Here is a 22,340-nt window from a genome sequence, read left to right as displayed (position 1 = left end):
CAGCTGTCATAGTGGCGAGCAATGTGTCGGTAGCTGTGGAGCATAGATGCACAATCAATATTCTGGTGAAGGAGAGAGATAAACCCGCTGGATATTTTCCCCGAAGATTGCAAGCACAGTAAGGGGAAATGAACGACATTACATACAAGAGTGTACGAATGGTATCAACGGTTTTCCGATGGGCAACAACCGGCGAGAAATGAATCGCACGGACACGCTGATCTGACTACAGACACATAGCTGCAGTTCGTTCTACCCCAAGGAAATCAGGGAGCTGCCAAGAAGGATGGCAGTGGTTCCCCAACGCCCACGGAGAATACTTCGAAAAGCTTATATAGTTGCGTGCTTGTAGGATTTTTCATTTGATCTCATGAAATAAAACTGTCCCGGGCGACCTTGTACCGTCCTTGTATGCGAGTCTTAAACCAGCTAGCTGGCCTGCGCCCTCCGATCGCATTAGCTGCAGGATTGATGATTCCGTGCGGCTGCGAAGGTAATGCACGCGTATAGTTTCTCTCAGTCAGGTATGGGCAATTCGTCGTCACCATGGCAACTGCACCGCGCCGATAACCTTTCCGTTACCGCTGGCCCGACGGCTGACGAAAAAAACAAAATGGGGCCAGGCGGGAAGGAACGTTATCTTCCTGAAATCAATATCTTTGTTTCACGCTTGCTTCCTCTGAAAGGGCTGTTAGCGAATTGGTTCCTATTCCCGGGAACAATTCCCCCCCCCCCGTCCCCCACCAAAAAAGAAAAAAAAAGGAAAAGAAAGAGAAAAACTTGTTTTCGACTATCGCGTCATCGGCACACACTTATCAGTTATGGATTTCCATGACCGCCGCTGTAATTTTGTTTCTTGACTTTCGCTGCATCTCGAAGTGTACCGGTGAGAACAACAATATCTCATTTTGCTTTCTTTTTTTTTTTTCGAACTATTGGTTTTTGTTTGCCCACAATTCAAATTATACTGCGGAAATGTCGCGACTCCAAGTAAATTCTTTCAGGCCCTCACTTAACTGCTTCGCTTGTCACCACCACGCGAACAACAACCTCGTTGCATAAGAATAAATTAGCGCGAGACCCTCGCTAGGCAGGTTCGAATATAAAACGCAATGTGCCGTTTGTTTATACCTTATCTCAGGAGTTTCCTGCAGCAAAGGTACAGCGTACTAGAATACGGAGAAGTGTTTAAAGCCCCTCTATTCTGGGAAAAGTGGCGCCATTCATTGTGGCAGAAATGCTCGAGGCACGTGCCGCGCGCCACTTCTGGGAAATTCACGGCGTCTGAAATCGAGTTCAGTGCTGCGTTGTGCCGCCACGATGTTCCCAAGGGCTGCACGTTGCACGCGCCTCGTGCATCGACGAACATTGCGCTACTTTTGAGAAGTGTTTGGAATGCAGCTACTCGACAATGGGAACTTGTGAGGCTGCGCGTGTAGATAACAATCACGGTGCTGTAATCGACAGGGCAACAGAAAGTCGCTGCAGTCCGCACGTGCCACCCCACTTGCGCGTGCACTCGGTGCACGCGCGTGACCAACACTATACTGACTCTACTGTCGCAGAGCCGAGTTTGGTCAATGGGGGGAGTGGGAAGAGCCAGGGCGTGCTCAAGACGCAGATAGAAGGCTTGACGTGCTCTCTTGGCCAACCAGAAGCCGAAAATAATCTCCTAGCGGTGGTAGCAAGAAACACTTGTAGTAAGTGCGTAAACGTTAAGTGGAGTAACTCTTCATGGTTGAAAAAATTGTATACGTGACGTTTCGATTGTGATCGTGCAAAAATATGTAAGAATCGAATGTGCCTCTCGAACTCTGTTTTGCTCGGTCGGAGCCTGGCCGCTCGAACAACATTTTCCCGGCCATCGGCGCCTGGTCTACAGATCATGTCGATCGTTCTCCTAGATTTTGATTTCTCAAGACCGTGATCAAAAAATCCCGTGCACCATATTTTCAGTCACCAAGAGTTACTCTGACGCATTTCTTAATTTTTTTTTCTCGCAAGCCCCGCCAAAATATTATTCGCAACTTCTGGCCCGCCAAATTCAAAACCGTGAAGATGCCCTGGAACACGCCCACACTCCCATATAATACTCCACCAAACCTTCATTTCGACGTACTAAGCCCTATAGTCGAACAGACGGCGCCAACGTTTACGAGGCGCTTGATAACGGTGCGATATAACTTTTTTAAATATCTAAAGTACGTATCAAAGACCACATAAAGAAAACACCGAGTTTTTACAGTACGGCCAAGAAAAACCCAAATTATTTTTTTTTTTGTAGTCAGTAAAACGTACGTTAGCTATCTTGATAAGTTGTACCACACGGTTATCAAGCCCCTCGTAAAATTTTGGGCCGTCTGTTCGACCATAGGGCGCTGTACGTCGAATTTAAGTTTTGGGGTGTATTATATGGGACAAAGGGTGTGACAATATACCCTTTCACAACCTTTTTTCTCGAGAGTGCAGCCCGCTCTCGGCCAATAGCACCCCTCCTCATTTGTCTTCGATACTTCTCAATGAATGGCAAAACTCTCTTTATATACGACTCTGTACTGCCGATGAGCCGGTGTGGACACCGATGGCGGCACACGCCTCACGCGAGCCGCTCCGATCCCAACACTAAAAGACAAAGGCATAGGCGTGGTTGGAGCAACTAAATGAGCTACTCTTAAGGTCTGTTCACACGATGCATCTTTTAGGCGCGCAACAGTTTCGCGACACTCAAGTTTCGCGAAATGTGCTCGTTCACACGTACCGCTTCACGTGCAAGAACGACGACGTTTAGACTCGCGAAAATAGTTTGGGTGTTGACCATAGAGGTGGCGCTCCAGTTGAAAGCCAACATCATCATCATCATCATCATCATCACCATTAGCCATTCAGCGTCCTGTTCTCCATCTCCCGCCACATTCTAAGAGTCAAAACGCAGGCATGCTGGTGAACAATCATAATTAAGAAATAAAACCTTAAGACAAGGAAACAAAAAGAGACATACACACCACCGCCTTAAAACCAGCACAGCATACAGCTGTCATTTACTTCCATTTACTTAATTTACTCTTAAATTGTCATTTACTAGTTGTTGAATTGTCATTTACTTCCATTTACTTTATTTACTGTTGAATATGTATAATTTGGATGGATGTTGACAAAGAAGAAGACTGTTGTGGAAGTAAATGAGAGCTGTACGCTGTGCTGCTTTTGAGACGGTACTGTGTACGTCCCTTTTTGCTTCATTGTCTCAAGGTTTTATTTTTTAATTATGACTAAAATAGACGCGAATTATCATCATCAACAATTACGTCTTCGTCCATCGCTGGATTTTTTTTTTCCGATATGCTACTCACTTTTCCTTCAGTGGTGCTTGACGTGCTTGCGGAAGCGCCGGCAGTATCCATCGTTCGGGGTTTCGGTTTTTTTCGGATTTGGCTTGGCTACAACACCGGCAGTGAAGTGGTCTTCTCAAACAGCTTGCTCCTCCTCAAAGGCCACGTGAGAGCGTTTCTGAGCGGCCATTGGCGGCGCCTAGAGCCACTAAATAAGCTAAATAAAGGCCCGTTCACACGATGCATTTTTCTCGCGCATCTAGTGTCGCGAAACGTAGTTTCGCGCAATGGTTGCGCCGTTTGAACGAGTCCGAAAAGGACGCGCGCATCTAAATAAAGTTGCGCGCACACCTCGCTTCCGGAGCGAGCTTTTGCTGAAACTTTGCCGAGTCCTGTCAATCACTCTGAGGGCGCCGCCAATGGCCGCTCAGAAACGCTCTCACGTGGCCTCTGAGGGGGGAGCGAGCTGTTTGAGAAGACCACTTCACTGCCGGTGTTGTAGCCGAGCCAAATCCGAAAAAAACGGAAACGACGAACGATGGATACTGCCGGCGCTTCCGCAAGCACGTCAAGCACCACTGAAGGAAAAATGAGTAGCATATCGGAAAAAAATCCAGGGATGGACGAAGACGTAATTGGTGATGATGATAATTCGCGTCTACTTTTAGTCATAATTAAGAAATAAAACCTTGAGACAAGGAAACAAAAAGGGACGTACACAGTACCGTCTCGAAACCAGCACCGCGTACAGCTCTCATTTACTTCCACAACAGTCTTCTTCTTTGTCAACCTCCATCCAAATTGTACATATTCAACAGTGAATAAAGTAAATGGCAGTAAATGACAATTCAACAACTAGTAAATGACAATTTAAGAGTAAATTAAGTAAATGGAAGTAAATGACACGACGCTGAATGGCTAATTGTGATGATGATGATGTTGGCTTTCAACTGAAGCACCACTTTATGGTCAACACCCAAACTATTTTCGCGAGTCTAAAGGTCATCGTTGTTGCACGTGAAGCGGTACGTGAGAACGAGCACATTTCGCGAAACTTGAGTGTCGCAAAACTGTTGCGCGCCTAAAAGATGCATCGTGTGAACAGACCTTTAGTGCCACTAGTGGCGCCCTCAGAGTGATTGACAGGAGTCGGCAAAGTTTCAGCAAAAGCTCGCTCCAGAAGCGAGGTGTGCGCGCAACTTTTTTTTAGATGCGCGCGTCCTTTTCGGACTCGTTCAGACGGCGCAACCATTTCGCGAAACTACGTTTCGCGACACTAGATGCGCGAGAAAAATGCATCGTGTGAACGGGCCTTTAAGGCCTGTTCACACTTGCAGCGGAGCGCTACAAGCATAGCGCTTACCTCGCGCTAAGCGCGTGCTGACGGGAGCGTTCACCCGCTTTGTGTCGCACCGTCAAAACTGTTGCTCATGGCAGACGATAAGTAGCTGACGACACGTGAGGAGCGCTACATCAGCGCTTCGCTGCATGTGGGAACCGGCCTTTTTAATGAAACTCACTGACAACACCAACCTCGCCCCCTTTTAACATACAGCGCGCTGTAGTTCTCACAAAGCAAGAACGCTCCGACACACACATCAAAATGAGAACACCGCAGAACCTACTCTCAATCGACACCGAACATCGGCACTCAAAAACTCCTCGCCCTCAAGCAAATCATCATGCACAGGAAGACGCACAACACCAGCTCCCACATGGTCAATGACCCATCCGATGCCAGGGGTGTGATTCATGGGGTACCACTGAACTAAACAGACGACCTGTCTCCGGCGCCTAGGATAATCGAAGATACTTCAAAAGCCAGTAGACTCTCACAGCAGGAAATACTTTTTATCCTCAGCGAAGGACCAAGGACAGGTTGAGAGCACCGAAACATGTTTCGATGTCTTGCGAAATAACGCACACCGAAGCAACAATATAGTAGAGAGTGTTAGAATAGGGGTTCCCAAAGCTTGGGGACCCCAAAGAAATAGGGTCCTCCCACTGTGCATGCGCCGAACCCAAACTTAGTTTTGTGTTTTGGGTGTGCGCTCCCCCCTAACGCAAAATTCGAAAAATAGCGTGGGGCCCCTGTTTCCTTGGGGCCGGGTGGCGCTCTTTCCGCTTGCTTTGGAGCAAAATCGTCATGGTCGCTGCAGTATTAACCACTTTCATTGCCCATGAATGATGCAGCCAGCTTTCTCTTCGCTTTATCTCGCTCAAGTCACAAAAAAGAAGTGGGTGTTTGGCTCGCCCGATTTTAAAGATCGTCTTCGGATTCTGGCCGTTCCTAAGCCTAAAGAAACGCGGTAACCATTGACATGGCAACGTTTCACTACTCCGAGGCTCCGATTGTGATTTCGTTCGTGGCACGAAACCTCTAGCGCTAAAACTAGTCTTGCAAGGCTTCAAAGTCGTTCCAGGTGCGATCTAAATAGAGCAGCTGCTCGCAGAATATGCTCGCTCGTGTCGCCTCAGTTTTTGCGCAGAGTGCTACGGATTGGACTGTTTTGGTTGATTGCAACCAACAACATTTATACTGATTTTAGATTGTATTTTGTTTTAGCCGGCATTTATTTGGTTTTACCTTTACTGATTTGTGTAAACAAAAAGTACTTGCTAAGCGCACGTGTTTTACATTTTTTTAATATTTTTATTTTTTATTATTACGCTCATTAGCCGCATTGGCGCTGCAAGCCGGAAACGTAAGCTCGCTGCGTTGCGTTGCGAAACCCCTGTTCTATAGGCCGTCAACGCCCACCTTGTTGCGTTTGAGGTCCCCCAATTTCTTAGGGGAACCCAAACGTTGGGGCCCCCTATTCTAAATCTCTGTATTGACTGAGCCTACAACACCGCACGAACGTGTGCCCCAACCGCAACGAGTGTGTACGCTGCACTATCTGCGGCAAACAATTTTCCTCGAATGAAAACCCTGTGGAAACCCACCACGATTGTGAGCTCGAACGCTACAACTTTCACGGAGAACACCCAGCCACAGTCCCCTTCTTCTTTGCCCGTCAAGCAACCACACTGGTTATTCGGGAGAAGAGAAACTCTCCGAAGTAAAGCTCGTGCCCGGCCACCACAACCGCCTCCGGTCTGGGGCATCAACCTGTGGACCGCACTTCCCACGGTCAATCGCTTCGCCCCCCGGGACACGTCCTGTAGACGCAGCTGAAGCCACAGTCACTGTCGCAGGGGGTCCGCTGCAACCCGTCACGCCCGCAGCCAACCACTCAAGGACGGCTTGCGAGGGCGGCCACCGCCAGACGGCGACTACCGCCAGAGTAATTTCACGTCGCCGAAGGAGAACTTTACCACGCGAAGAAATTCGGTATGCCACCGTGGACCTTGGCACCGCAACGCCCACATGAACAGCAGGCGGTCTCTAAGCCCCCCAACCGGGTGAGCGGTCCAGCTCAAACACCCCCGAATCCCATCCTCAAAAACCCCACCCTACAATGCCACCATCCTAGCCAAACCGCCCCACCCTCACCCCTACCCATCTCTCGCCACGAACTAAAACAAATGATAACAGAAATACTCAACCCAATCCTCCCCGACCTCCTGCAACAACTTATTACACCTATAATACAAAAGAGTAACGTCTCTCCAAGAAATCACCACCTGCCGTTCCGCAATCGAAGAAGAACGTCACCCGCAGAAACGGTCATTCATCACCGCACCCGAAACGGCGCAAGCTGAATAACACACCATCAACAATACAGAGGCCTTCGCAAAAAACGCAGCCACATGCGCCAATACATGGCCATTACCCGCAAGCACTCAAACATACTTTGCTGCACGGAACTACAGTGCCTACCCATTGTTGGGCTGCGACATGCACACGCTGTTGACCATACAACAATGTCGTAAGGGCACCCAGCAAGAGACCATAACTTCCATCTTGACGGTTATCTACGTCAAGAAAGACCTCCCCACTACGCAAGCAGATACAGCGCATATCAATTCTCATTTTGAAGAACATTTAGTCACTAGTACGCTCGTCGGCCGCCACAGGCTACACGTCGTCAACAGCTACTGCACTCCCATCCAGCCAGACGCGGCATTCCTCAAAATAGGCACTTTCATGGGAAACGAAAAGGAAACGACACTCCTGATAGGACACTGCAACTCTCCGCACTCCCCATGGGGCTATGACCGAACAACACCTTTAGGTCGCAAACTATATACATTCGCGGGTTTTTAACCACTTCACTCTCCTGAACAACACCACACACCCCACCAGACAAGGCACAAATAAAGAAGCAGATACGTCCCCAGATCTCGCGAGGACCCTTTGCCCCATCCTGGCGACATGGGATAATATGGCCAATAATTGGGAGCGACCACCAAATCCTTGAAATTTGCCTAACTATCGGCAACCATCCTCGGTCCCCGAAAAAGAGCCGTAACACAATACGCATCACGAACTTGCATCAAGCCCGGGCAGAACTCGAGGACACGGACTCGAGTCACCTTCGCACCGATGAGTGGATTTCCCATGTTGTAAATACGATTAATAAACATACCAGGGACATCAGTCACATTAAAAGCTACCCACCAAGTGTATCAGCGCCTTATCACACTCAGAACTAAACGGCGCAGCCTGGTCAAACGATGGCGCCATAATAAACGAAACCACATCCTAGAGGCTGGCATCTACGAGCTGACGCAGGAAGGTCACGAATATGCTGAGAAGCTGGACACAAAAAAGGTGGTTCCAAGTATCTGACAATCTCAAGGGACTACTTCACACGGCCCGCGTCTGGCAACTCTTCCGGACACTCCTCGGACAAAACAAACCCCGTCACACGCTTCAGAAGCTGCAACTCAGCCGAGACATCTTCACTGACGGGACGACCTGATCGGAAAGATCCGAAACATACTTTAAACCCCCCCCCCCCCCCCCCCCAATTCCCACCTCTCGAACTCAGTCAACTATCCGAATTCATAACCCACAGACGAAGACACCGGCATCAATTCGAATTTTACAGATGCGGAACTCTCCATGACTCTTATGCGCCTTATTCGGAACACAGAACTGGGACCGCACAAAATAACATGTGGAATGCTCCGCAAAGTGCCCAGCAACAAGCAAGACGAATGACTCGACCACAATAACCATGCAGGTATGCACCACAGGAGAGATCCCACGGGCATGAAAAGACGCTCGTGTGGTCCTCCTTCCGAAACATGGCAAACCACCGAATACACCTGCCAACTTCTGGCCCATTTCCATTACATCGTGAGCGGGAAAATTAATGGAAAAGTTGGTCTTCACACGCCTAGAATGGCACCTAAAAAACACTCAACAGGTCGCCCCAACAGTCGACGGCTTCCGCAGGCATATCAGCACACAGGACGTCGCAATAGATACACCGGAGGATGTCTACGACGCCCCCAGCACTGCACAACTCTGAGCAATCGCAGGAGTAGATATCAAGAAAGCTTTTGACAGTGTTACTCACGTGGCAATCCTTGCAAACCGTCAAGAAACACAACCAGGCTTTTGCATGTTCCGCTACATCCAAAGCTTCATCTCACAAAGAACAATCCGCTTCATTGATCCTGACGGCCAACTTGCCAAGCCTTATCCCCTCACCAGAGGTACGCCGGAAGGCTCAATCCTTTCTCCCACCCTTTTCAACTTGGTTATGAAGAATCTCCTTTTCAAGCTATTGTAAGTTTAAGACCTCAGTCATGCAATTTGCGCGGACGACATCATGCTTTGGAGTACAACAGGCAGCCCAGGAGAGTAAGAAGATATAATGCAAAGGGGGCTGAACATTATCAATGAACACGCGAGGTCCATCGGCCTTCAGTGTGCCTCAGAGATATGGGAGTTCACGGTCGTCCTCAACCACAACCAAACAAAAAAAAAACGACAAATACAGAGGTTTTTTAACACTCCACGTCAACGGATAAGCCATCCCCGCAAGCCCTACATTCGCATACTCGGATTCGCCTGGCAGCGAGACGGCCGCAGTACGGATTAGACTACTAACATAGTGAAACACAGTCATCACTTCACTACATGCTTACTCGAGTCATTCGTCACAAACACGGCCTAAAAGAACATGAGCTGCAGAAACTCATCGGAGCCGCCGTATACACCCATATCACGTTTGTATATCCATACCTACACCTCACCAAAACGCAAATCCAGAAAATAGAAACGGCGCTACGCAAATGTCTCTGAGCCGAGTTCGGGGTTCCCAACTACGCACCCAACTTTTCTCTCACAGACGTCGCTCTCCACAGTACGCTGGAAAAGAAAACGACAGCCCAACACCGAGGCCCACCATCACCGCCCCACCACCTCACAACAAGGCAGGGCCATCCTGGCAAATCTCGGCTATCCTACAGAACACCTCCCACCGAACCCTTAAAGTCCTCCTCCCTCGGACATTATACTTCGTATCACTGTACGAGATAATGGAGGTCACAGTCAACCAAGGCCGTCGACAGGCCTGGGCTAACGACATGAGGGAGCCCTCGCACGACACTTATTACACTGACGCCAGGCACATGGACGACACCACTACAACTGCATCGGTCTAATCAAAAGATGACGTCATAAAACATCACAGAAAAGTTTTTACTCCCATCGCTGCAGAGACGCAAGCAACAACAGAAGCCATCCTCCTGCATCAACACACCACACACCCGAACACGATAGGTACAGACAGCCAAAGCTCGCTACGTGCCTTTGCCGAATACAACTAACCCAACCACCTCCGGGGCCTCCTCAACACACACATGCACCAACACCCTCAACTCCGCGTCCTCCTGGAATGGATCCCGGGTCATCAAGGTATAGAGAATAATGAACGAGCGCATGCTCTCGCTCGTGATACACAACCACCGAGCAAACCTCCAATCTGGCCCGAAATCTATGACCCCAAAGAGGCGCGCGCCGACCACCACAAGATTCGAAGAGCAAGGCTCCAGGCCAGCCGCACGGACCGCTGTCAGCTTCCCTCACCGTTCTACATTGTCTCTCGACGCGACGTCACTTATATTCGACAAGCTCAAACGCACTCATTACCTTGTGACGTGTTCCACCACCACATTCACAAACGTCCAGGACGCCCACACTGCCAACTGTGTGGAGCGTACCCACACAACGAACATACCTATGGGACATGCCCCAGAGCCACCTAATCCCCCCCCCTTTATCCTCCCCATCCTCCTCCCTTCCCACATCCTCCACACCTGGCGGAGCTGGACCGCCCGACCTAAGAAACTCCAAACCACATTGTGGACACTCCTCGCCACCCATGTCCGCGGCATGCTGGAACCTGAGCAGATAGAACCGTTATTCACACCACGCCAGGAGTTCGAAACCACGAGCTTCCCCAAAGACGCCACGACGTAAACAAAAGCACGACTCGGACCTGGGTTGTATGACTAAGGCAGTATGTCGCCTCAGACAGCGCGTTTCAGACAGCCCTGTTTCAGACAGCGCGCCAGTGATAAGGGGGTCTTCGTGTCTTCGTCCCTTCAAAGGACGTCTGAGAGCGCTGCAAGCGCGACGCGCGTAGGGTGCCTACATGTCTGTCTGTCTCAGGGTGAAGACATCCATTGTTGCCCTGAATGTGCCAGCGCGTGACGCTCTCGCGCACTCGGTGCGTGACTTGGGCGGTAAAATGGCGTATATGCATTAGCCAAAGCTACGCGCTCGAGCTGAGTGACACCGGATTGCGCGCACTTCAAAATTCCTAAAAAAACGATTGGGCAGAAAAGTGGCTGAGATGTCACCACTCAAGCAAAAGCGCGCGTGTGTATGAACGCACTCTAGACGCGCATGAAGCCCCTACATGTTTCAGAAGTAGCGCAGTGTTCGTCGATGCACGAGGCGCGTGCAACGTGCAGCCCTTGGGAAGATCATGGGGGCACAGCCCAGCACTGCGCTAGAGTGTAGCTGAGCTAGATTTCAGACGCCATGAATTTCCCAGAAGTGGCGCGGCACGTGCCTCGAGCATTTCTACAACAATGAATGGCGCCACTTTTCCCAGGATAGAGGGGCTTTAAACGCGCGGGCGCGTTGTCACGTCGTCTTTTTTATATTTCGCGGCCTTTCTTTTTAGGCTAAAAAGAAAAAAGAAACGCAAAGTGTATTAAGCAGCAAACACCTTAGGGGATCGGTGACCGAGCGTGTCTCAATGCCCTCCTGTTTAGGGTGACGCCATCTAGACGGTGGTTTAAAAAGAGCAAAGGACTAAGAGGAAAAGGAGGGGACAGGACAGAGCGCCTACTTACAACTGTCAAATTTAATAGAGCATCTAGAGAACGACAAGGTGGAAGTGAAAAAGGAGAAAAGAAAGATAAAATTAAAGGAGAGGAGGAGGAGCATAGCCTCCTCTTTCTTCCCCTCATCCTCAAGAACTGCGCTCTAATTCGGTGTTTCAGGGGATTGTAAACGTCTTTTATTTTTTAACAAAATATAGGTTCGTGCTGAAACTTTGGTATCTGGTTAGCACCTCTAGCGCTGCCTTTCGGCGGAGAATGAGCGATCGGCGTTTCGTAATTTATTTTTGCAATAAAAAAAAAAAAACCTGTAATTTTTTTCTGTACGTTACGCGTTACTAGTAACTAGTTACTTCTACCTATAGTTAATTTCTTCTGGGACTTGTAACCTATTTAGTTACGTTACTTTTAAGGCCAAGAACTAGCAACGGTGTTTTATTACTTTCGAGGAGTAACGTACAACACTGTTAAAACAGCCTCATTTTAATTGTAACCTGAGTCTATTGCGACAAATGCAGATGGGCAACCCGAAAAACAACTAGGCAGTATTACAGTATGCGGAGAGCAAGTTCGTCTGCTTCGTGCATAGGGGTTGCGATGATGTCAAAATGCCGAGTCCTTATTGGCTGATTAAAAACAAATTAGTGGGTAGACCTTAAAGCATTTAATATTGGAGTCTACCAACTATCATTTTAATCAAAGCCAATCAGAGAAAAGTAAAAGTGCAGGCATGCTGGTGAATTGCAGACATAACAAAACCTGAGACACCAGAAGAATACGAACGACGCACACAATCGAGACGATGTGTGTGTCTTCCTTTTTTCTTTTCTTCGGGTGTTTCAGGTTTTATTATATCTGCCAATCAAAGCTCGGCATCGTTCTGACGTCACCGCAACTCCTGCACAAGAAGCAGATGACTTGCTCTCCGCATAGCAACGTTTATCGCTGAACACGTCAATTGAAATCTAGAGTTGGGAATGTCCTTCACTCAGCGAACGGAATAAAGTTCGTTGGTTGAAGCTCCTAGAATCGCGTGCAGACTGAATGTAAGCCCGGAGGTTGCCAACACGGGAAGGCACAGAACCATTGTCAACCTTTAATTTTAGAAGCAAAGAGAAGAAAGGAGAGAGGAGAATCCCAGATTCAAGCAACTCTTCCTGAAGTACAACACTGCCGCTCCTTCGAGCGCGTCAGATAGAACGACTCTTGAGCATCGCCGGAGATGTATTCTCAAGGAAGAGGGGATACATAACTGATGAAAACTTCGAAAGGCACCTATTATTTAAGTGCAACGACTACTGAAAAGAAAACTATGAACCATGAAACAAAAGCAGTTGTGTATTTGGCCGTCAAAGTAACGAGAACAGTAACTCGCTACTTTCGAGGTAAAGTAACGTGTTCCTTTTGAGAATCGGTAACGAGAAACGTACTTAGTTACTTTTTGGGCGAGTAACGAGTAACGGTATTTGGTTAATTTTGGGGGGCAACATGTACATGTCTGGTTACAACATATGCAAAGAAAAACACTCCTTGTTTCCGACGCCAAGTGGCGCCTCTTTGTTCGCGTAATGAAATCGTATAATTCCAGGAGAAAATGCTACTGCGTCACGCGATTGCATTTCTTTTTGAAAAAAAAAAAAAAAAGAAAGTCGATGCAGAGAAAAAGAAAGGGTCTAAGAGGAACTTGTGATTTTTGTGACATGTTAGAGAAAACAAATTTCTCCAAGTGGGATTGATCTTCAATAAAGACAGCATGCGAAGTTGCAATAGTTGTCTTGCCAGTCGTGGTGTTTATTTTCATATGGTGCATGCTGACTAGATGAAATCAATTCAGACATTTTCTGATGTATAAGCTTCGGCTAAGAATGCAGAAGTCAAAAAAAGCTCGGTTTTATTGATCCATGCTACACGAGAACGATGTATTGGCACCAGAACAAGACCTAGGTATTCAAAGGTCTGCAAAATGTACAGCTGCCGAAAAAAAAATTATTAACAGAGCTTTGGTGCAGAGGAAAGCCTCCCATATTATACTAAAAAAATTCTGGTATGTAAGGTGGAATAGACAATCATTCTTCGATAACAGCAAAACTAAAAGAAAAAATAGCGAGACTATGTAACTTATTCAGCGCTCTCAAACGGCATTTAAGCTTTGAAGAGATATTCCATCACTCGCGCAAGTCACGATTTTTCACATGGGTGTGATATAGGATGGAACTTATTCTTTCTCATAACCAAGCAGACAAAAAAAAAAAAACGGAGATGCGCCAAGCAAAGCATCTCTGCTTTGCTTGGCGCTTTTTCTTCGCTTTAGAGCGCTGGTATCTGTCGTCGCGGCGTGAAAGTTCAAGGTTCATATCGCACTAGGAAGTTGTTGTTGTTTTTTTTTTGTATTTTGCGCGTGTCTTATTTTTTAACTGTAATCCTTTTTACGAATCCTGCACTTGCATTCCTTCGCCTTACACGGCGTTTACTGTTAGTCCCACCTGTTGAATCGAAGCACCGAAAAAAAAAAGAAGGATCAAGTCAAGTTAACGCTTTAATGCAATCGTTTCATAATGTTCATTAAAAGAAAACCAAGATAACAGCATCGGTATGACTTTCACACAAACGGAGCCGAAACAAGCATCCTTTCCCCGGCAACTACCATTTTACGTGTTTTTTTTTAATATACAACGCTCTTGCTACGACTCTTTTCACTAACAGGAGGCGCCTATTTAGTACTAATAAAGGCTGCAGCTGTAACAATTAAAAAAAAACTTCCACAAAATAAACAAAAAAAAAATAAAGACTAGCAGCTGTGGATGCATTGATTGAGCGAAATCCTGCAGGCAAGGCAACAAGTGAAACGTTTGAGAAAGTCGTGAAACCGAAATAAAAGAGATCATACTTTTACTTGCATGGAATGTGAAAAAAAAGTATATTTTTTTACTCTTTACGTTTTGCAGTGGCAATCGTTTTGTAATATTAACACATTACTTGTTGAATTTTAGTTAGAATAGCAAACGATCACAACCGAATGCAGAAATGAATCAGGCCTCGACATCGCAAATGATCTCTGTAACGCAAACACCTAAAATGACTTTGGATCAACAAATGGAATTAATTAGAGGAGTTGGTGAACGGAAACAACAAATTCTAGAGAAATTCAGCAGCACAGTTACCTGGCGAACGAAGAGACGGGCATGGGAAGATATTCTTTACTTTCCGCGGAGTGCACGGCAGATGCAGGAGGCATGGCGGAAGTTGGTAAAGAGGCATGAATGCGCTCTTTCGAGGTCATAAACAACGAACTGGAGAGTCAGAACTACCCACCCAATGATTTTATAGGGCTCATAGAGCCTTGTCTACATCCTTAGTGAGAGTGCAGTCAAATACAAGAAAAACAAGAAGAGTTTTTGGCGCCAATTGAACCCGGGACTTTCACGCCGCGACGACAAGTACCGGCGCTCTAACTTCTCGACCACAGCAGAAAGTTTCTTCATTTTGTTTTTGTCTTTATAACAGTTTTATTCACCATCGGAATGTTCAGGCTACATATACGTTTGCTTAGCACATATCATTAGAAAGTTTGGAGTTTTCACATAATTTTTCACATTTCTTTACCCACGGAGGCAGGTCACCTTGATACGTGCAGGTACAGCGTATTTGTGTTACAAATTCCACGAAGTATGCTTCAACTGGCCGTGGATTAAGGTCTGCGTTTCTAACTGCCATCATGAAGCACCAAATACTGTATTGACCAAGTAGCATTATGAGGTCGTACGGCACAAGTTCATGAGAAGTAACTGGAGGAAAACGAATCGATTGTGACGTTATTTCTAAGTCCTTTTTCAATGTCCTCTGTAACACGTCCCAAAACAAAAGGGCGTGCCAACAAAAAATAAATACATGCTCTATGGTCTCAGGTGTTTTACACAGTACGTAGTTGGTGGTCCAAGGAACAAAAATGCCTTTCTTGTGGAGCCATGCTGTCACTGGGAGGGTCGAGGTGTGAAGTTTAAAGAAGAAACTTTTTGCACGCAGCAAGATCGCCATCTTCTTAACACGGCAAAGAACATCCTGGCCAGGGCTTTGTTTGTACACTGCGCGATACAAAGGCTCCGAGAAGAAGGTGTCATACAGGACATTGGACAGGCCCTTCCTATTTACAGATGACAAAAAGTCCCTCGAAAAGCGAACTGACAAAAAATTTTACGTATCGACAACCTCCTTGAGAAACCCTCCTATTTTGGATGGTTGCTCCCCGGAGCTTGAGACCAAAAAAGTAGGCAAGAGCTACGCCAATTTTGTTTGAATGACAGTGCGCATAAATGGTTCTTCGATGTCTCGTAGAAAAAGGAATCGGACCATAACAGAAAGCGCGAGACGCCGTCGCTGGCGGAGGTATATAGGAATACTGCCACCGCTTTTATCTAGCGTGTTTTTTTTGTTTTGTTTTTTTGGCTCGTAGTTACCCTTCCTGGCCGTAACTTTACCTGCCGCTCCTACAGTATAAAGGGGCGGTCAATTGGACCCCAGTTGAAAGTCCCTGCAGCCAGTTTCTGCGAGCGAAATTAGGCTTTTGTGCTTGAGGCGATACGGATTTCTCCGCCATCAAGGCAGGGACGCTACGTACTTCCGTGTCCCCATGGAGCTGGTCACGTGACATAAAAATCTCTCTTGGCCGCAGCCGTGGCCACATCCGCAAAATGAGCAAACCGGCCCAGGGGCTCCGGAAGTATATCTTATGTGTGAGGGCGACGTCTAAGGGCTCATGTGGCATCGTGTAGTTCACCTCCTTCTCTTTCTCTCGATATATATATATATATGAACGACCACTGACGAAGCCTCACGGGTGTTGGGAGGGGAGAAAAGGGGGGGGGGGGGGGGGGGCCTCTGAGTGTGAGGGTATGCCCCAGGGATTTAGCACCTGTAAGGGCGACTGCCTTCCCCGCACCCCCCCCCCCCCCCCCCCCCCCCCCCCCCGCTTCCTGAGCCCCTGGGAAACACGCAAGACGCGTGCCACGAGCGGGTGCTCCGCTGTCATTTTCCCTTCCGAGGGCCGCTCACTTCAGAGCTGCGCCACCATTTGCTTCCAAGGGCCGCTCGAAACATGGACCTCGTGCACTGGTGCATTTGACGCTACTTGCAAGACCAACGCAAATACATCGAGGGGCTTTATTTCTGGTTACAGCCCCTCGTTGTGTTTGCGTTTGTCTTTCAAGTAGTGACAAATGCGCAAGTGCATGAGGCCCGTGTCTCGAGCGACACTCGGAAGCAAATGGTGGCACAGCATTGAAATGAGCGGCGCTTAGAAGAAAATGACGGCGAAGCACCCGCTCGTGGCACGTGTCTTGCACGTTTCCACAAGAATGGCTGGCGGTACTATAGTAAGCCTGAATTTTATTGAGCGACTTCATTTCTGGAAAGTAGCGCGCGCACTCAAGTGGCGCTTGTGAGGCATTATGGGAACAGTGAGGGTCGCTGCACCGTCGTCTGCTGCGCCACCGTACCGCCTGCGAGAACCACGTTGCCTACGTTCGCGTTTGGTCCTGGTGTACGGCAGACGGCAATACTTGTAGCACCCTGTGCTGCGCTTGCGTTGCCCACATGAAGTGAGATACCCTCCTTCGCAGCACGTCTGTACAGTTTCCTCTTTTGGATGGGCCATCGTTCTGCATAGGCCAGCATTCTTTTTTGAATGGGCCATCGCGCGTGGGCCATCGCGACAAAAGAGCGACGGTACCACTCACGCATCCAACGTGTTTTCCATTTATTTTGCTACGGAAATCAGTTGAGCTAGTTGGTATATTTTATTTTCCTTCGCTCATAAAAAAAAAATTTAAAAAAAAATAAAAACGCAGCTCGTCTTGGTTAGAGACGTATCTGTTACCGACAATTTTCGAGGACTGTTAGCTCGCCATGGGTGCATCACTGGACTAAGAATGGTGAGGCAGTTGGAGTCGTAGCGTGCACCACCTAGCATGCAAAAGCTCGACTAGGCTAGACGTGGCTTGGCTGAAGGGCGTGACACCGTCATAGTTCCCATAATGCTCCGGAGCGCCCACAAGTGGGCCCTATATTTGTATGCTCAAGGAATGGATATCAGTCTAAAGCGCCTTACTAAACTTAAGGGATGATTTAAACGGGGACACCGAGTGGAGGACAACCTATTTACACTCACGTAGTGCATTGAAGTCACGAATGGAAGCACGACGTTTATGTGCTGTATTCTGGACATTGCTAAGGCGTACGACAGTTATCCACGCGCACTGCTAACACAGTGCTTACAGCAGCTGGAACTGTCGAAGCGGTGTGCCAACCTCGTGCGTCGTCTCTACTTGAAAAATGCGGTACGAGCAGAGCTGGGAGGGGCAGAGTCGGATGAAGTGACAGTGACAAGGGGCCTTCGACAGGAATGCCCGCTTTCCCCGTTTCTCTATATGTTGTACGTGGCTGGGATGGATGAGAGACGGCTTCCGTCGGAAGTGAGTTTTTCCCTTGCTTACTTGGAAAATGACGAGGAAGTCAACTGAGTGCTGTCAGGGCTAAACTTTCCCGAGGACATCGTGCTCACAGCGGAGACTGTGGAAGATCTGCGCAGCGGCTACTAGACCTATGTGCCACAATGGCTGCCGCACGACATTTAAAGTTCAATGCCAACAAGTCGGCAGTCGTCCAGTTCTCGAAACGCGCACGGACAACTCCCTCCGGTTGAGTGGCGAGGCCGCGAAGGTCGAAAGTGCCTACAAGTACTTGGGAGTCATCCTTTCCAACACACCGGACTCCCTTCAGGAGCACCATGCACACATGTCAGCCGTGCGAGGAGGCAACATCCTCCGGAAACGTAGCCTGTGGAGCTGCAACAGGTTCGTTGTCATCCACAGGATTGTAAACGTTACCTCAAAAATGTACCTAAGACACATTTACAGTTACTCATACGAAAAGGTATCTAGGTACTGGCTTAAAAATGTACCTAGGTACAGGTACGGTCACTTTAAAGGTACTTTCTTTATTTTCCTCAAATTCGTCGGAATATATTGTAAGCAAAGCTTTTTATACTAATGATACACAGAAAAACAAGTTCGATAAATGTGCTTTGTTGGTGTCCGTGCGATGTCCACATCACAGTTGAGTCCTCATTAGCCTTCTCCCCACGCTCGAATTGATTCACCGAGGCCACAACATCCACTGTTTACCACGTCACGCCGGAACCGCCGAAACTCGCTTGTTGACGTTCTTGCCCTCGAGCCGGTGCTGACGTCGACGGGCCCAGAAGACGTCGGCCGCATGAGAAACGCATGAGTCGAGTGCATATGCACCTAAGCTTCGCAACGACGCGCAAAAAACTTCAAGCTTCCTCAATTTTTTTTTTTTTAATAGTCGGAAGAAAATTGCGTTTTTTTTTTCTTTTTCTTTTGGATCGTTTTCAGTTTTAATAACTGCCAAAATTTTAGTTCGATTTATTGAGTGGAAACTGTATTATATCCGCGATGTTACATTGTTTTACGATTGTACTTATAATTTATTTTCAATTATATTTTATATAGTATTTATGGCACAAGAGTGCCACCACCAGGACAAGATACAGGAAACAGAGACTGCGCACATCTTCTTTCGAGTTTTCTCCTCCCCTGTATTGCTGTCAGAGGAGCTTCAAACACGCAATGAAGTCGATTTCAATTCGAGATGAACGGAGCAGGTCGCTATATTCCCTAAACGGAGTTCCGAAGCGATTCGATAAATTGGTGTAGCTAGATCGGCATCGATAATCCACCGTTCGCTCAAATGGACACCGCCATTCACTAAAGTGTCGTTCGATGAAACATCATAGACGGGGCTTCGTTCGCTAAAACGTCGTTCGATCAAGTCAGTGCCTCCCAGGGCCGGTTTTCTCGAAGCGATGGTAAACCCATATGGTAAACCACGGTGCCTAGGAAGGAAAAAGTACCTAGGTCCTGTAATAAACGGCTGGATATAGAACAACCATAATTATTTTTGATTGGGCAGTAAGATGCGCCATCTATCGGTGAAACAAGTCAGTCATTTTATTTATCCTCTTTTTCCGTTGGTTGTTATCGATCGAGTACGGTATTTTAAGTCAATATACAGTGATTTACTATAAGACCACTTTATTTGCTTCAGATGGTACGAAGAAATTTTTGCTACTATGCTAGACTTTGTCGACGAACATTCGAAAATGTAAGAAACATTTCCTTCAATACGTTTCGCCATAAACAACGCTTAACTTTCCCGTGTGCCTTCCAGTCTGTCAACGCCGGTGCTGTAGTCTTGTTTTTGTTCCTTGCGATGAACGTTTCTGCGATTCCTGCTGAACTCAACTGTTTGCCCCCTCTTCCGTTTGCCCAACCGATCCACCGGTGTCGAGAAGCTAAGCTTCTCGTCCCCGTTGAATTGCTGGCCACCGGGGACATGTAGAAACCTCGATGCTGTCGGCATACTATCGGCGCACTGCCACGGCCACTCGATTAGGACTCCCCTTGCACTGCGAACAAAAAAACTGTACAATGTCCCAGCTGTTCACCGGGAAGGAAGACTTTATCGAGGATAACCCCCTTTCTCTGTAAAGTAATCGCTACTCACGAGTTGGCGTGCATAGTGTAACAAATTAAACGTGTTAGTATAAATATATACCAACACTTGTTCGCAAGACATTTTTTTACTCACCATAAAAACACTTGCAAGGGTTAAACACCGCCATATGTCTCGGATCCCGGACTGCTGAAGAGTGATGCGTTCGCGGAATGCTGCCGTCGGTAGTTTAGTGGTCCCTCTGAACTACCGCTTTGCTTGACGTGCTAATAAGCTGATGGTGCGTCATTAATATAACATCCGGATCGAAATGAATGTTCAGCAGAACCAAGCAGAACTATTAACCCTCATTAAGCGACGTCGCGACCATTTTGCTTGTAGGTACTGCTCCTCCCTCGGCGCCCCTGCTCTCCCAGTCACGTGACCTAAAATTTCCTCTTCTGGGGCAATAGTTAACTTTAAACCACGGTTCGCGTTCGAGAAAACGGGCCCAGGTCGTACCCAATTCAACATTAATCACGGCACATGGTAGTGTGTTAATCCTTCAAGATTCATAGTTTCTACCATTTTGACGAAGGGAATAGAAAAGTGCCTGTAAAAAGTAAGTTCACTTAGTTACAAGTTATAGAAAATGTACCTAAGATACAGATACAGATACCGAGAAATGAAACTACCTAGGTTTGTACTTCAGGTACAATAAAAGTACCGAGATATCGATTTCCAATAACTTGTACCTAGGTACTTAGAAACCCCGGTCATCCGGGAGGTGTGGAAGCCAGTGACGGTGCCTGGACTGACATTCTTCAACGCTGTTGTTTGCGTCCCTGGGGATGTACGCAACCTCCCGGAGAGGCGACAGTGAGAGCTTGGTCGCCAGGCCCTGGGCTGGCGCGGCAATGTCGCCAACGAATTTGCTTAAGGAAACTTGGGATTGTCGAGCTTCGAGGCAAAGGAGGCAGCGAGTAAAATAGGGTATGATGGAAGACTGCGGCACATGCAACGGTGCCGTTCGGCCAAAAAACCTTTTTGTATATACCCACCTCACTGGAGTGCAGACCGGGTGGCAGGGGCGGCTTTACCCACTCGAGAAAAAGTATGGTTTCTTTTCTGAGCCCGTGGAAGCCTCAAGGAAAGAAAAGTGGGGCGCTAAGTTCGGAGGAGAGTGCGCGAGAGCGAGACCTTTCAGCTGGATGAAGTAGCCCAAGGAAAGTCAGCTCTGCTGGTCTACAGAGAAAACAGAAAGCAGATATCGACTGCAGCTGAACTGTGTGACAACAGTTTAGGCAGTCGTGTTTTGTTCGAGGCACGGGCGGGGGCCCTGTCGACATTGATTTATATGAAACGATTTGATTCTAAAGCGACTTCTACCATCTGTCGAGTGTGCGAGAAAGACGCAGAGACAGAAGGCCCTGGTGCACTTCTGCCAGGGCCTGTTGCCACCTTCGACGGATCATTGCCGGCCTCACCCCGAATGGACCCACGCGGACGCCTTGGAGTTCAAGCAGACGACATGCGAGGGCAGCCTGGACTCTAATGCGCCAGGGGAAACTGCCACATGAGCAGTGCGGGTGTATCAACAGCGGAAACACGTGTGAACCGATCATGCGTCCAGTGTGTGAGGACAACAAAGGCTCGACTGGAGCTCTGGTGGTGCGTTATTTAGGACAGTAAGCATAAAAACCTTATTATTATTATTTGAGTCTTGGCTAGGGCACGACGCTTTTTTGAGCTCGCCCGATGCCTAACTTCTTAAGCTATCAAATTGGTTACGAATAAATCAATTGAAACATGTAAGACTACATATGTAATTTTCAAGCCAGTCCGTAAGCCCTATTAACATCGAATTTTAAGAGACGATTCTCGGGCAAGTGGCCGAACAAAAGTTTCTAGGCGTCTGGTTTAGAGAAGAACTCGGATGGCCTACGCATGTCAATAAACTAAAGTCTGAGCTTGCTCGAATTACTGGTATAATATATAAAATAAAAAAATCGATACCCATTTTATTAAAATTACGTTATATTATTCCGTTTTACTCTAAGATTAGTTATGGAATACTAGTGTGGGGTACGACAACTAAATCAAAGTATAACAAAATTATCATTCAGAAAAAAAAATATTCGTATTTGCAAAAATTGTCAAGGCGATACAAAAAAAAAAAAAAAAGAAACTTGAGCACCGCACCATTTTTTATTGAATATAATATATTAAAAGCAACCCAAATATATC

The sequence above is a fragment of the Ixodes scapularis genome, unplaced genomic scaffold (genome assembly GCF_016920785.2).
Source record: "Ixodes scapularis isolate PalLabHiFi unplaced genomic scaffold, ASM1692078v2 PGA_scaffold2__306_contigs__length_199485367, whole genome shotgun sequence".
In the NCBI taxonomy this organism is placed as follows: Eukaryota; Metazoa; Arthropoda; class Arachnida; order Ixodida; family Ixodidae; genus Ixodes; species Ixodes scapularis.
The sequence above is the reverse complement of the archived record's forward strand: the minus strand, read 5'-3'. Positions refer to the sequence as shown.